This window comes from Octopus sinensis, unplaced genomic scaffold (genome assembly GCF_006345805.1).
Source record: "Octopus sinensis unplaced genomic scaffold, ASM634580v1 Contig12650, whole genome shotgun sequence".
Lineage (NCBI taxonomy): Eukaryota > Metazoa > Mollusca > Cephalopoda > Octopoda > Octopodidae > Octopus > Octopus sinensis.
Window position 1 is genome coordinate 15,001 of NW_021832687.1, and position 15,202 is coordinate 30,202.

A 15,202-nucleotide genomic window follows, 5' to 3' on the forward strand; every position below is an offset into this window, starting at 1 on the left:
CGATTTCGTAATAAATGTAGCATACAAGTATACAGCAGTGTTCTTTTTATGTTTAAGGAAGAGATAAAGTTTTGCATTTTTAGCCTCTCTGCAAAACGTAGATACTGTGCATAAATAGTGCCAACTATTTTTTTTTCAGTGAAGCTTAAAATATGTTTCTTTGATTTTCTGAAAATTTCATTTATTTCGCCTCTCACCCGAGAATTTTCGATGTATCATAGCTACTAACCTTTACGTTATAGAAGGGTACGTTCGTGATTTATCTCATTTGATTATTTCTATTTACCATTTAATACTGTTTTCATCATGAAATTCGCCATTTTATTATGATTGAAACTATTTCAAGCAAACAAATATTAGTAGCAGTATACTTTAAAAGTAAAGTTCAGAGTTTTCGATTATAAAGAAGCATTAAATTTAACTATACATTTTATAAGCACGAATTCAAGATAGAAAACATGTGTACAGAGTTGTTGTCCTCAGTTCGTGATTAGACAGTGTCTAACTTCATGCTTATTTCCAAGCGTATTTGTTTATTAAATTTCGATGTCTTCGTTACATCCTCATCAAAAGACGCTATATAGTAATTCTATTAATGAATACAGTGATCCCTCGTTTATCGCGGTAGAATGGTTCCGAGACCGGCCGCGAAAACTGAATTTCCGCGAAGCAGGGACACCATATTTACAGTATTTATTTGTGTATTTGGACATTTTAAAACCCTCCCTGTACTGTTAACAACCCACCCATTACAGTAACCTATTAATAACAAGGGCAACTATTAAACAATAACACTTTAGATTTAAAAAATGAGATTGTTACTATTACACAGGCCAGATTGCAAAAGAGAAAGCTGTGATTCGTCGTCTATCTCCATTGCACCAATCATAGCCCGTCTTAAGTTCAAATACCCCTGTATATGCTTTTTTGCTATTTTACGCTTGTTTTGTTGTTCCTAGACTAGGAAATAATATTTATTATTAATATTTTAAGGGATTTAATGAAAAATTTTAGGCGTTCATTATATATATATATATTCTAAAAATCCGCGAAGTCGTGAAGTAGCGAGGGATCACTGTAAACGATTTATATATTTATTAATACCTCGTTTCTAATTTTTTTATTCGAGTCACTCAAACCAGTTTAGTTTTATTCGAGTTTGTGTCTACTATAAATAGCAATAAGTTGCTGTTGTCTTCGTCGTTATATAAACGAGTAACTGGTCTCTGATGAAGCAGTAAAATATCCGGCCATGACTGGACAAGTCGAGGTCCATTTCTCTTATCACAAAGAGAAATCCGTGTTGTATAACTACAGTGAAGGCGCATGGCTCAGTGGTTAGAACGTCGGGCTCACAATCACGAAGTAGTAAGTTCGATTCCCGGACCGGCCTGTGTGTTGTGTTCTTGAGCAAGACACATTGTTTCACGTTGCTCCAGTTCATTCAGCTGTAGAAATGAGTTGTGACGTCACTGGTGTCAAGATGTATCAGCCTTAGATAACATCGGTGGCGTGGAGATGGGAGGTTGGTATGCATGGGAGACTGTTGGTCTTCCCTAAACAACTTTACCCGGTGATGTGTCTCGAAGAGTAACTTTCTAGGTGCAATCCCATGTTCATTCTTTGCCATTTATAACCACACTACCTACTTTTTACTGCAAGTTTCCAAATGCTCTACGAAGACGTAGAAGAAGAAGAAGAAGAAGAAGAAGAAGAAGAAGAAGAAGAAGAAGAAGAAGAAGAAGAAGAAAAGAAAGAAGAAGAAGAAACAAAGAAGAAAACACACATTCCATGAACTTCTTCCGGGCCGTGATTATTTTTAATCTGGAAGGAATATCTCATTTCATAAAATGTTTAATTAATATATCCAAGGTTATATCATGCTGATGACTTCTATAGAGAATGAAATAGTGTTATACAGGGTTACTAGCGATTTTAATAATTTCATAATATGCAACAACAACAAAATTAATACGCGTATTCAATGGATCCTTTTCCTTATTCCTTAATTTCAAATGTAACTGATCAGACTTGGAGATGCGTACGCTTCATAGTAGGCGTGGAATTAAGCGTGCAGGTTCGTACCTCGGAAGATCTGGTCTTGCTAATTTGCTTCCACATGTATATCTAATGGACCGAGCCCGATGAGTTAGTCGCTTTACTTCGAAGGTGATCCCAGAATGCTTGTACTCATTCTGTGTATTCTGATTAAGGCTTTGTTAGATTAAAAAAAAAACGGAAATTGAGAATGTATACTTGTCTTACTCTTGTGAAAGACGAGGGATCTAAAAATTTCCGAAAATGTTACCAACGATTGCAATGTTATTCAACTTAGAGTAGAGCAATTGAGTTCTATCGAAGTTTCTATATATTATAAACAGTTGTTATTTATCATTCTCTCCGTGGATATGAAAATGTGTGACCATTTGAGCTTTGTTGTTGCTGTTCTTGCTTAGCCCTAGGCTAAAGGTGATTCATCTGAGCTCTGATGAAATATTTCCAGCTTGGCAGCCATCTTGTACGGGTATATACAATAACATTATCGAATGTTTTCTCTCTTTCAAATGTGACGAGATTTTGCTGCTAATACTAACAGGTCGAGCAACAAAATAAATATTCCCCAGGCATTATCATCGACATCATCATTGCTGTTTCCATTGTTGATGTTGTTGTTGTTGTTGGTGTTGTCGTTGCTGTTTGTGTTATGATGTTATCGAGGTTTACCTCCATCTTATGATATATACCGTAATGAATACCTTTTAGCATATACATCTGAGAAATTTAATTGGAAGGAATTCAACAAAACAGATGAGTTAAAACAAAACGAATGTAATTGGTAAAATATATAGAACGTCCCATCTATTCTTTTAAAATTTAATCCAACTATAGTATCTTTCAGGGTATATACATATATGAAAAAATAATGCAGAAGTCAGTTTTATTTAGCACACTAAAATAGGGTTTTAGTTATACAAATGTTCAGACGCATGTGCATTTCTGGCAGAAGTGCGCTGGCAAAAGTAAATTCGCTTTCATTTTTGTATGTTGGAGGTAAAACTGAGCATATTTCGAAATACATACAACACAAAAGAGGAACCAAACGGAAAGTTTAAAGAACACCCAAAGATCATATCTTACCCAATCAAAAATGATCTGTAATATTAATATGTATCGTAAAAATTAGCTGTGAAACAAATTTAATTGATCTGATGGGTATAAAAAAAATAACTCCCAACTAAAATATTGTTACGATAGCAAGACATTATCCTTCTGTAATGTATTGAAAAAAAAGAATAAATTAGACACAATGACAAAACGTATTTAGACCAACTTAAATCAATGCATTCCTATAAACGTGCCGATTCATATGAACAAAGTCATATTTTAGAGTGATAAAAAAAATCTATGCAGCAAATATCTTAATCAGTAACAGTCGCATCCAGAAAATATTATATTTACATATTCATGTTTTGCTTTTGTTTTTTTTTATATTTTCATGCAGTTCTTTATAAACGTGATTTACTGTTGTCCCAGGATATTATATCGCATTGTTAATTGCTTTGTACATATATACATACATACATATACATTCATCACATGCATACAATACATACATAACATACATACATACATATAGGTAGATACATATACATACAACATACCACACACACACACACACACACACACACACACATATATATATATATATATATGTATAAGATGATCCCCTAGGTGTAATTGTAGAATTAAATCAAAATGCCCGGCACCTGGTCTGTGTGGGGTAAGTAACGTAATCTATAAATGTACCATAACTACTGAGAATAGCAAATCTTTTTATTTAGGTTGTACTATAAAATTTAAACAAAGAGTTAGCAACCATATCTCCTCATTTAAGTTACGTCATAAAGCTGGTTGCACCACACTTTCAAGTAAGATCTGGGAACTCAAAAATAATATTAAATATTGGGAAATAGTTAGAAGAGCGATGCCTTATAGAAATAACTGGGTAGGTTGCCAACTCTGCTCCATGGAGACATATGAAATTTTAAGGCATAGAAAAAATAAAAATTTGTTAAATAACCGTATCGAATTAGGTCAATCTTGTATTCACTCAAAAATTAAGACTCTTAAATATTTTAAATAAAAATCGTATAGAATAATCGTATAGAGCTATGACTATCTTGTGTTTACTAAAAAAGCAAAACTCTAATAAATATTTTAAATAGATATCCGCGAGCTCTTCCACTGGTGTTCTTTCTTTCTAACTGTACCTGTTTTAGAACACAAAGAAACAAATGGTATTTGTACGTTGCCAAAAATGTAATTGACTATATAGTTAATTTAATTTAATCTAATTTAATTAACCCAACTTAAATCAAATAAATTGCTAATACTTCCTAATTCTATTCTAAGTTTAATAAGTAATGCTACTCCCTTAATAATAATATAAAGAATTTTCACTATGATTTTCACTATATTTTGAATAAACAATACTCTCACAACTTTTACTATAGAAATTAATTGACCTCTAGGTATAGACCTAAAGTCTGTCTTACAATGTATAAACATTTGTATAAATAGAAACAATAATAAATAAATAAATAACCTCCTGTTCTAGTGTTGCACTTAAATCTCTTAATGTATTTTCCTCTACTGATAGCCTTTGACCCCTTTGATACTTTCTTTTGTTCTCTTTATATTCTTATACCTGCCTTTAACTCTGTAGGAGTGGCAGTATGATGGTCAAAAGTAATGTTCTCTTTTATAACTTATAAATCTCAGGTTCCTGCAACACTGACCTAGATTTTCTGTCACCACAGAAATAAACTAAACTTTGTAGGTTGTGTACTTACACCCCTTCCTCCCATAATGTCCTTATTTGGGCGGTTTCTGCTTCACTGACTTCTTTTTGCGACTTCTTTTAGACAATATAGCCAATCTCTTCTTCCAACATAGTAGTTTTGTGAAACGAGTAGAAGTGTGATCAACATCTTACATTCATCTTCTCTGAGTATGAAATATCTCCTCATATCTCCGGAAATTACACCTGCATTATTATGGATGGATTTACCTTTTCTGTGAAGCTAACAAACTTTTTAAAAAACCTTTTATAAAACTGTGCCTCATTAGAGAACTTTTGAAGTCTGCTTACAATATAACTTTGCTTTTCATAGAACTCTCTTCGATACTTCATGAGTGTAGCCTCACCCCCTAGGATGTTTGGAAAACTCATATGTGCTTTGGCTTATGAATACGGGACACTTGTATTTGCTGCAATATTTGCAGCTTTTAATAAAGCTGTTCTTCGTATGAAACAATTGTACTGAACAACTAATCCATTCTTGTTGCTTTTTTCTTGTTTATAATCACCCACAATTATTTTATGGTTAATACCACATAGATCTGGTGCATCTAAGTTGAGTACCGCATTCATGTGAATTCATTGGAACTCACTTGAATCTTAATTGTTTTTACTATAATATATCTATATATATATATATATATATATATATATATAGATATATATATATATATATATATCATAGACACACAACCGCACACACACACACACCACACACACACACACACACACACACACACACACACACACCACACACATAACGATTAAGCTGAAGGGTTACTATCCTAAAAAGCAGAGCACATATTTATTAATTCTTACAAAAAAAACAAGTTGGCAGTGATTCCAGAGCTTGACCTGACACCGCTGACGATGGTAAACCGAAAATCAGGCGTTACTGTCAACCTTTCCATTACAATTTATACATATACATACATACATATATATATATATTGTGTGTGCGTGCGTGTGTGTGTGTATGTGTGTGTGTGTGTGTATGTTTGTGTGTGTTTGTGTGAGAGTGTGCTTGTGTGTTTGTGCGTGTGTGTGTGTGCTATGTCATTATTCAGTTTATTTCCAGATGTCTTGCCTATAGAGAAAGAACCAGTTTCTAACCTAGATCCAAGACTTCTTCATTGGAATGTCAACATCAACAACAGGGTATTTTTGTTTGTAAGCATGTATGTATGTATGTATGTATGTATGTTTGTATGTATGTATGTATGTATGTATGTATGTATGTATGTATGTATGTATGTATGAATGTGTGTACACACAAACACACACGCACACACACACACAAACATATATATATAGTTTAAATTTATAGAAAACAAAGATAGGTGCAGGGACAACAAGCAGGTATATTAGTTTCACGCTCAGGAAAAATGGAAAAGTCTTTTACGTTTCGAGACCACGCTCTTCGACAGAAAGGAATAAGAGAAAATAAATAGGGAGAGAATGAAAAGAACGTGTTGAGTTCAATGAAATACATACACACCACGACACACACACACACACACACACACACCACAACACACACGGCCTTGGTTTTTTTATCTCATTACGCAAAATATTATTGCATGTGTGTATATATATATATGTGCATGTACATAGGTATGTATATGTATATATATATATAATATATGTGTGTGTTGTGTGTGTGTGTATAAATATACATCCACAAACACACGCTTATACATGCATATATATATATATATATATATAATATGGGTGTGCGTACGTATGTGTGTATGCATATTTGGATTGTTTAGATGAATGTACATACACAAGCACACATATACATTATAAATATATATATATATATATATATATATATATATATATATATAATATATATATATATATATATAAGAGAGAGAGAGAGAGAGAGAGAGAGAGAAAACAAAGAACAGGGTGTGAGTATAGAAATAGAAAGAGTGAAGGAGATGATAAAATGAAAGTTTAATCCAGTGTATTCAGTGTTGATAGCATGTCAGGACGCGGTGCCTGCGACGGAGCCATGCTCTTCAGTGCGGTCCGTGCGTACTCGGATGTCAAAAGTCCAGCGTCCCGCAGCTTCTCTTCCAAACGAAAGCGTGGATCAGATGTAACCTGCGATGACAGAAGAGAAGACATTAAATATTATGATCAGCATCACCAACTCTGTATCTATTTCTCTCCTCCCTCTCTCTTTTCTCTCTCCTTCTTTCTCTCTCTATTTATCTCTCTCTCTCTCTCTCTGTCACACACATATATACATGTATATATATATACATATATATAGATATATATATATATACATACGTACATACGTACATATACATATATATACATACATACATATATATATATATATATATATATATACATATATACATACATATATATATCCCAAAAATATACATATATATAGATGCATACTTTATAATATATACATAACTACATACATACATATATATATTACATATATATATATATATATATATATATATATATATATATATATATTATATATATATCTATATATATAATATATATATATGTATATATAATATATATATGTATATATATATATATATATATATATATAATATATATATATATATATATTATATATATAATATGTAGTCCCGGGTTGATTCGGGGTTAACCACAGTAAATAAGGTACTCAATACATAGCAGAGTAAAATTAATTTATTATATAGAAGGAGCTTCTACAGGACTAGAACTGTTTCATTCAATAGAATCTTCAGGAAGCTCCTATATAATAAATATATATATATATATATATATATATATATATATATATATAATATATTGATAATATATTATTACTATTAGGAATTAAAATATATATCAAAAAACTCCTCAGAAAGATATACACGTATGAAAAATAATTGTTGTATTAAAAATATAAATATAAATAAGTATAAATTTGTATAAAAATGTATGTAAATATGTATAAGTAAGAATATATATGTGTATGACAGTTTAAAAGTTTTGAATTGAGTATTTACAGCATCTTACGATAGTTTCACAGAATTGTTGTCCCTGTAATGAAATCCTATATCGATAAGCATTTATAGTCAACTCTTCTGCTCTTCAGAGATATAAATTTGAATTTTGTATAATATATCGAATGATAGTTTTTTTTTTTTTAAATTTGAAGTAATACTATAAAATGGTGTTTGTTTGAAAGATGAATTAAAAATGAAGACCCTGTGGAGGGCTCTTCATTGAACCTTTGACCCAATAATGACACTTCATGCATTAAGTAAATATTAAATTTTTTAAACTTGACCAATATTTGTCAAGCAATGGACAATTTTCATCAAAACAATGATATAATTTGCCGACTTGGAACTTATTGGAAAGTTGCATGATAAATGATATTATTTGTCTTCCTATTTAGGGGTCAGTACAATTTTTTGTCTAACCTCTTTCTATCTCTCTCTCTCTCTCTCTCACCCTCTTTCTCATTCTGTTGATTGTTTTCAACCAACACGAGTACCACCACCATCGCCACCACAACTGCCATACGCACATCAGTCAGATTTCTGACGCCACCACCACCAATACCAATGACTTCGCCGCCTTCCTCTCCACCACCATCACTACTGTCTTTCACATCGCTTACTATTAGCGTCATCCCTGACCGCCTCGGTTACCACCATCATCACCGTCGCCTCCATCACAACTACAGTTCATACTATTACTATCACCCCATGACCATCACAACCGTCAATCTACTACCGCCGTCACCGTCTCTATGCCTGCATGATGAATAGTAGGAGTGTCACTGAATAGTGAGAGAAGAGGTCAAAGTGTGACACACTGACACAGAAATTCGGGTTGGCATTTATTATTATAGATGTATTTTTGTAGGTGTTCTATCTTTACATTTCTACCAACCTTTATGAGCCATGTTGGTAGCTGAGTGCTAAAAAAAGACTGGTACAAATGTAAAGATATAACACCTACAAAAAATCAGTATTGGGTGGAATTATTATTATTATTATTATTGAGTGAGAGAGCAGTGCATGCCATCAAAGTGACACTGTGGTAAAATATACGAATTCTTCTTCTTCTTCTTCTTCTTCTTCTTCTTCTTCTTCTTCTTCTTCTTCTTTTCTTATTATTATTTCTATTTATTATTATTATTATTATTATATTATTATTAATTATTATTATCATAATATCAACATCATCATCATCATCATTATTATTATTATTATATCATCATCATCATCATCATTATTATTATTATTATATCACCATCATCATCAATCATCATCATCATTATTATTATCATTATTATTATTATTTTATTATTATTATTATTATTATTATTATTATTATTATTATCATTATTATTATTTTTATATTATTATTATTATTATTATTATTATTTTTATATTTTATCATAATATCACATCATCATCATCATCATTATTATTATTATTATATCATCATCATCATCATCATTATATTATTATTATTATATCACCATCATCATCATCATCATCATCATTATTATTATCATTATTATTATTATTATTAATTATTATTATTATTATTATTATTATTATTATTATTATTATTATCATTATTATTATTATTATTATTATTATTATTATTATTATTATTATTATTGAGTAAGAGAGCAGTGCATGCCATCAAAGTGATACAGGGGTACAAATATACGAAATCCAGTATACCCATCATGACTACCCGTCTAATAAGGGTACACCAGGTACATACATCACATCCATATGTGTGTGACATGGTGATCTCATATCACAATATAAACAGTGCATGACCTTGCAGGTGGAACCCAGTTCGAATTTTCTTCAGGTCGAGTAACCCTATCCTGCTCAAACGTTCCTTGAATAAGAATTGTTTAAGAAGGTTGAAAGAAACACCCCTGTTTCTAGCAATGAGTTGTTCAAAATCCAGAGAATTCCTCTCAACATATGGCTATGATGCTCCTCCACTACTTCTGGTCGTGATCAGAGATGCACATATCTCCAGCCACTAAGAGACATTTTCAAATGGTTATGGTCAAACAGCTGACAAGAAAATCTGTGGTATTGAGCAGAATATTTGCTGTAGCCCATCTTCTATACCAAGACAAAACGTGCACATGATAACACTTCTAGAAGTGATGTGAGTCAGTACCTAGTACTGCATCAGGGCTTTTATCATTATTATTATTTTATAATCTTTGCAAGCTTCTAACGCTGGAGATGTATGCGGTATCTGCTGTTCACTACCAATGAACTAAGGTAACACCCGCCTTACTTTTCGAACACCATCCGGAGTATTCGAGCGGTTCTAAGCAGTGTTATTTTCTGCAAGTGCGCCACCCTTATTGCAACCCCTATTTGTTCCATGTACTTCTCAAAATTTTACTCACTGTTCCCAGGGCTCCGACAATTATTGGTACTACTGCTACCTTTTTCATCGACCACAACTGCTTTACCTCCCAAGCTAACCTGTCATACCTATCGACTTTTCTTTCTTCCTTATCACATATCTTGTTGTTAGCTGGACAGGCTATATCTATGATCCAGGATTGTTTGCTTTCTTTCACAATTAAGACTATGTCTGAATTCCTATTCTCTATCTCATGGTCCCACCGAATCATAACATCCCATTTGATCTTTGCATTATCATTTTAGATGATGACTTCGGGTTTATGTTGTTCTTTCTTTTGCTCTGTCAAGTCCATACTTGTTGCATAGTGTCCGATGGATAATCCTTGCTACATTGTCATGACGTCTCTTATATTCTTTCTGGGCTAGTGGCATACATTGACTGGTAATATGCCATACGGTTTCACCATTTTGTCCACACATTCAGCACCTATCACTTTCTGATGTGTTGTCTATTCTGTATTTGATGTAATTGATTCTTAGTGCTTGCTCTTGGGCAGCACAGATTAGAGCCTCCGTTTCCCGGTTTAAATCACTTTCAGTCATCCATAGCCATCTTTTTTCTGTCATATCTTCAACATCCCTATGAAATTGTCCATGCATTCTTTTCTTTATCCACCTATTATTATTATTATTATTATTATTATTATTATTATTATTGAGTGAGAGAGCAGTGCATGCCATCAAAGTGACACTGGGGTAAAATATACGAAGCCCAATATACCCATCATGACTACCCGTCTGATAAAGGTACACCAGGCACATGCATCACAACCATATGTGCGTGACATGGTGATCTCATATCAAGATAAACCACATGACCTTGCAGGTGGGGCCCAGTTAGAATTTTCTTCAGGTTGAGTAGCCCATCCGCTCAAAAGGTCCCTGAATAAGGATTGTTAAGGATGTTGAAAGAACCACCATGTTTCCAGAGGTGAATTATTCAAACCCCAAAGAATCCCTCTCAACACATGGCTATGATGCTCCTCCACTACTTCTGCTCGTGATCAGAGATGCCACATCGTCAGCCACTAAGGGACATGCTCAACTGGTTAAGGTCAAACAACTGACAAGCAAATCTGTGGTATTGAGCAGAATATTTGCTGTAGCCCATCTTTTATACCAAGACAAAACAATGTACATGATAACACTTCCAATCAGTTAAGATCAGAAGTTATTATGATTATTATTATTATTATTATTATTATATTATTATTATTTATTATTATTATCATCATCATTATTATTATTACTATCATTATTATTACTATCATTATTATTATTACTATCATTATTATTATTATTATTATAATTACTATTATTATCATTATTATTATTATTATCATTATTATTATTATTATCATTATTATTATTATTATTATTATTATTATTATTATTATTATTATTACAATTATTATTGTTCGGTAGTTCGATTTAAAAAAAAATAATTACATTCTTTCATTGCATTACCGAGCGCAGCTCTGTGGTGCTTCGGTATGTGCAGCGGTTTGTTTTTGGTGTTATTATTTTTACTGCATTGAAAGTGCTTTAGTAGAATGTATGCGGTGCCTAGCATGCTATTTTCGGTACGCTATATATATTCGTAAGTCCTGATGTTTTGGTTATGTATTTATATGTTATTTATATGCATTCTGTTGTTATTATTATTATTATTATTATTATTATATTATTATTATTATTTATTATTATCATTATTATCATTATAGTTGTTGTTGTTGTTATTATTATTATTATTATTATTATTATTATTATTATTATTATTATTGTCATTTCATTAATTCTGTATTTGTTTTGACTTCCATCTGAAACAAGTGGAAGGAGAGTGGAACATTTTAATTCGCAGCAATATTAGACAACAATTGAATTCATGATGGAACAATCTTCTGCAAAATAAATATACAAATATATAAATAAATAAATAAATAAATAAATTACTAAATAGCTGAATAAATACATAAAAAGTAAGCCTTAAAAACGAAAGAAAAATATGAAATCCAAAAATGTAACGAAGATTTTCTTCATTTTGTTTGCGAAGAAACTACGAAAAGGAGAAGTGGGAAGAAGCACCAAAAGTAACAAAGAAATTAATAACTAACACGACTATGAAGAAAACATCAGCAGCAAGAACAAGAATAAATTGAAAAGGAAGAAAGAAAGAAAGAAAGAAGAAAAGGAAGGAAAACGGAATGAAAGAAAGAAAGAAAGAAAGACGGAAGGAAGGAGGGTAGGCAGGAATGAAGGAACGAAGGAAGGAATAGAGTGAGGAGGGATGGCGGTAAAAGAAAGAAAGAAAGGAAAAGGAGAGAAAGAAAAAAGAAAGGAAACAGGAAAGAAATACAGAAGTGGCAGAGAGAAAGAGAAAGGAAGAAAGAAGGAAGGAAGGAAAGAAGGAAGAAGGGATGGCAGGAAGAGAAGGCAGGAAGGAAGGAAGAAAGGAAAGAAGGAAAGAATAGAGGAAGGAGGGAAGGCGGAAGAGAGAGAAAAAGAAAGACAAAAGGAAAGAAAGACAGAAAGGGAGTGAAAGAAAAGAAGGAAAGAAGGAAACAAGAAAGAAATACAAAAGAGGCAGAGACAAAGAAAGAAAGAAAGAAAGAAGGAAGGAAAGAAGAAGGAAGGGATGAAGGAAGGAAGGAAGGAAGGAGGGATGGAAGGAAGGAAGAGAAGAAGGAAGGAAGGAAACAAGAAAGAAATACATAAAAGGCAGAGACAAAGAAAGAAAGAAAGAAAGAAAGAAAGAAAGAGAAAGAATGAAAGAAGGGATGGAGGAAGGAAGGAAGGAAGGAAGAAAGGAAGAAAGGAATAGAGGAAGGAGGGAAGGCGGAAAAAGTAAAAAGAAAAGTAGAGAGAGAGAAAAAGACAAAAAGAAAGGGAGAGAAAGAAGACAGAAAGAAAAAAGGAGGAAACAAGAAAGAAATGCAGTAAAGAAAGAAAGGAAGAAAGGAAGAAATAATGGAAGAAAGAAAGACACAAAGAAAAAAGAAAGAAGAAAGAAAGAAAGAAGAAAAGAAAAAAGGATGAAGAAATAAAGAAAAAACGGAAGCAATGAATGAAGGGAAAAAAGGAAGAAGGAAAGAAAGAAAGAAAAAAGAAAGAAAGAAAGAAGAAAGAAAGGAACGAACGAACGAACGAAGGGATGGAGGAAGAAAGGAAGGCGCGAAAATAAGGAAAGAAAGGTAGACACAGAAATAAAGAAAAAAGAAAGAAGGAAAGAAAGAAAAAAAGAAAGAAAGAAAGGAAGAAAGAAAGAGAAAGAATGAAATAAGGGATGTAGGAAGGAAGGAAGGATTAGAAAGGAAATAAAGGAATAGAGGAAGGAGGGAAGTCGGAAAAATTAAAAAGAAAAGTAGAGAGAGAGAAAAAGACAAAAGAAATGGAGAGAAAGAAGACAGAAATAAAAAGGAGGAAACAATAAAGAAATGCAGTAAAGAAAGAAAGGAAGAAAGGAAGAAATAATGGAAGAAAGAAAGACACAAAAAAAAGAAAGAAGAAAGAAAGAAGAAAAGAAAAAAAGGATGAAAATAAAGAAAAAACGGAAGCAATGAATGAAGGGAAAAAGGAAGAAGGAAGAAATAAAGAAAAAAGAAAGAAAGAAAGAAGAAAGAAAGGAACGAACGAACGAACGAAGGGATGGAGGAAGAAAGGAAGGCGCGAAAATAAGGAAAGAAAGGTAGACACAGAAATAAAGAAAAAAGAAAGAAAGAAAGAAGGAAAGAAAGAAAAAAAGAAAGAAAGAAAGAAAGAAAGGAAGAAAGAAAGATAAAAAGAAAGGAAAGAAGAAAGAATGAAAGAAGGAAAGAAAGGAAGGATGGAAGGAAGGAAGAAAAAAAGAAAGAAAGAAAGAAAGAAAGAAAGAAAGGAAGGGTGGAAGAAAGATAAAAAGAAAGGAAGGAAGAAAGAATGAAAGAAGGAAAGAAAGGAAGGATGGAAGGAAGGAAGAGAGAAAGAAAGAAAGAAAGAAAGAAAGAAGGAAAGAAAAAAGGATGAAGAAAGAAAGAAAAAACGGAATAATGAACGAAGGGAAAGAGGAAGAAGGAAAGAAGTAAAGAAAGAAAGAAAGAAAGAAAAAAGAAAGAAAGAAAGAAAGAAAGAAGAAAGAAAGGAACGAACGAACGAAGGGATAGATGAAGAAAGGAAGGCGGGAAAATAAGGAAAGAAAGGTAGACACAGAAATAAAGAAAAAAGAAAGAAAGAAGGAAAGAAAGAAAAAAAGAAAGAAAGGAAGAAAGGAAGGGTGGAAGAACAGAAGATAAAAAGCAAGGAAGGAAGAAAGAATGAAAGAAGGAAGAAAGGAAGGATGGAAGGAAGAAGAAAGAAAGAAGAACGAAAGAAAGAAAGGAAACAGAAGGTGGAAGAAGAAAGATAAAAAGAAAGGAAGGAGGAAGGAAGAATGAAAGAAGGAAAGAAAGGAAGGATGAAGGAAGGAAGGAAGAAAGAAAGAAAGAAAGAAAGAAAGAAAGGAAGAAAGGAAGGGTGGAAGAAAGAAAGATAAAAAGAAAGGAAGGAAGGAAGAATGAAAGAAGGAAAGAAAGGAAGGATGGAAGGAAGGAAGGAAGAAAGAAAGAAAGAAAGAAAGAAAGGAAGAAAGGAAGGGTGGAAGAAAGAATGAAAGAAGGAAAGAAAGGAAGGATGGAAGGAAGGAAGTAAGAAAGAAAGAAAGAAAGAAAGAAAGGAAGGAAGTAAGATAATTTGAAAATTTTATCAAAATTAAAATTTTGATTAATCACTGGTTAGGATTTCGTGACTGCTATTTTTGTCGTACTAATACACCACACACACGTACTCACACACACTAATACGCACACAACACACACACACACACACACACACACACACACATACATACATACAAATACAAACGTACAAATACAGATATGACGTATATATG

General features: G+C 32.4%; 1 long non-coding RNA gene across 1 annotated transcript in view; it reads right to left on the bottom strand.

Moving 5' to 3' along the window:
• LOC118761364 overlaps positions 1–4,578 on the bottom strand; it is a 15,127-nt gene extending 10,549 nt beyond the window's left edge. Inside the window, exon 1 of the long non-coding RNA XR_004997317.1 lies at positions 3,515–4,578. This is a non-coding gene — a long non-coding RNA (uncharacterized LOC118761364). The remainder of the gene's footprint in view (positions 1–3,514) is intronic.
• Between the last annotated feature and the right edge of the window lie 10,624 nt (positions 4,579–15,202).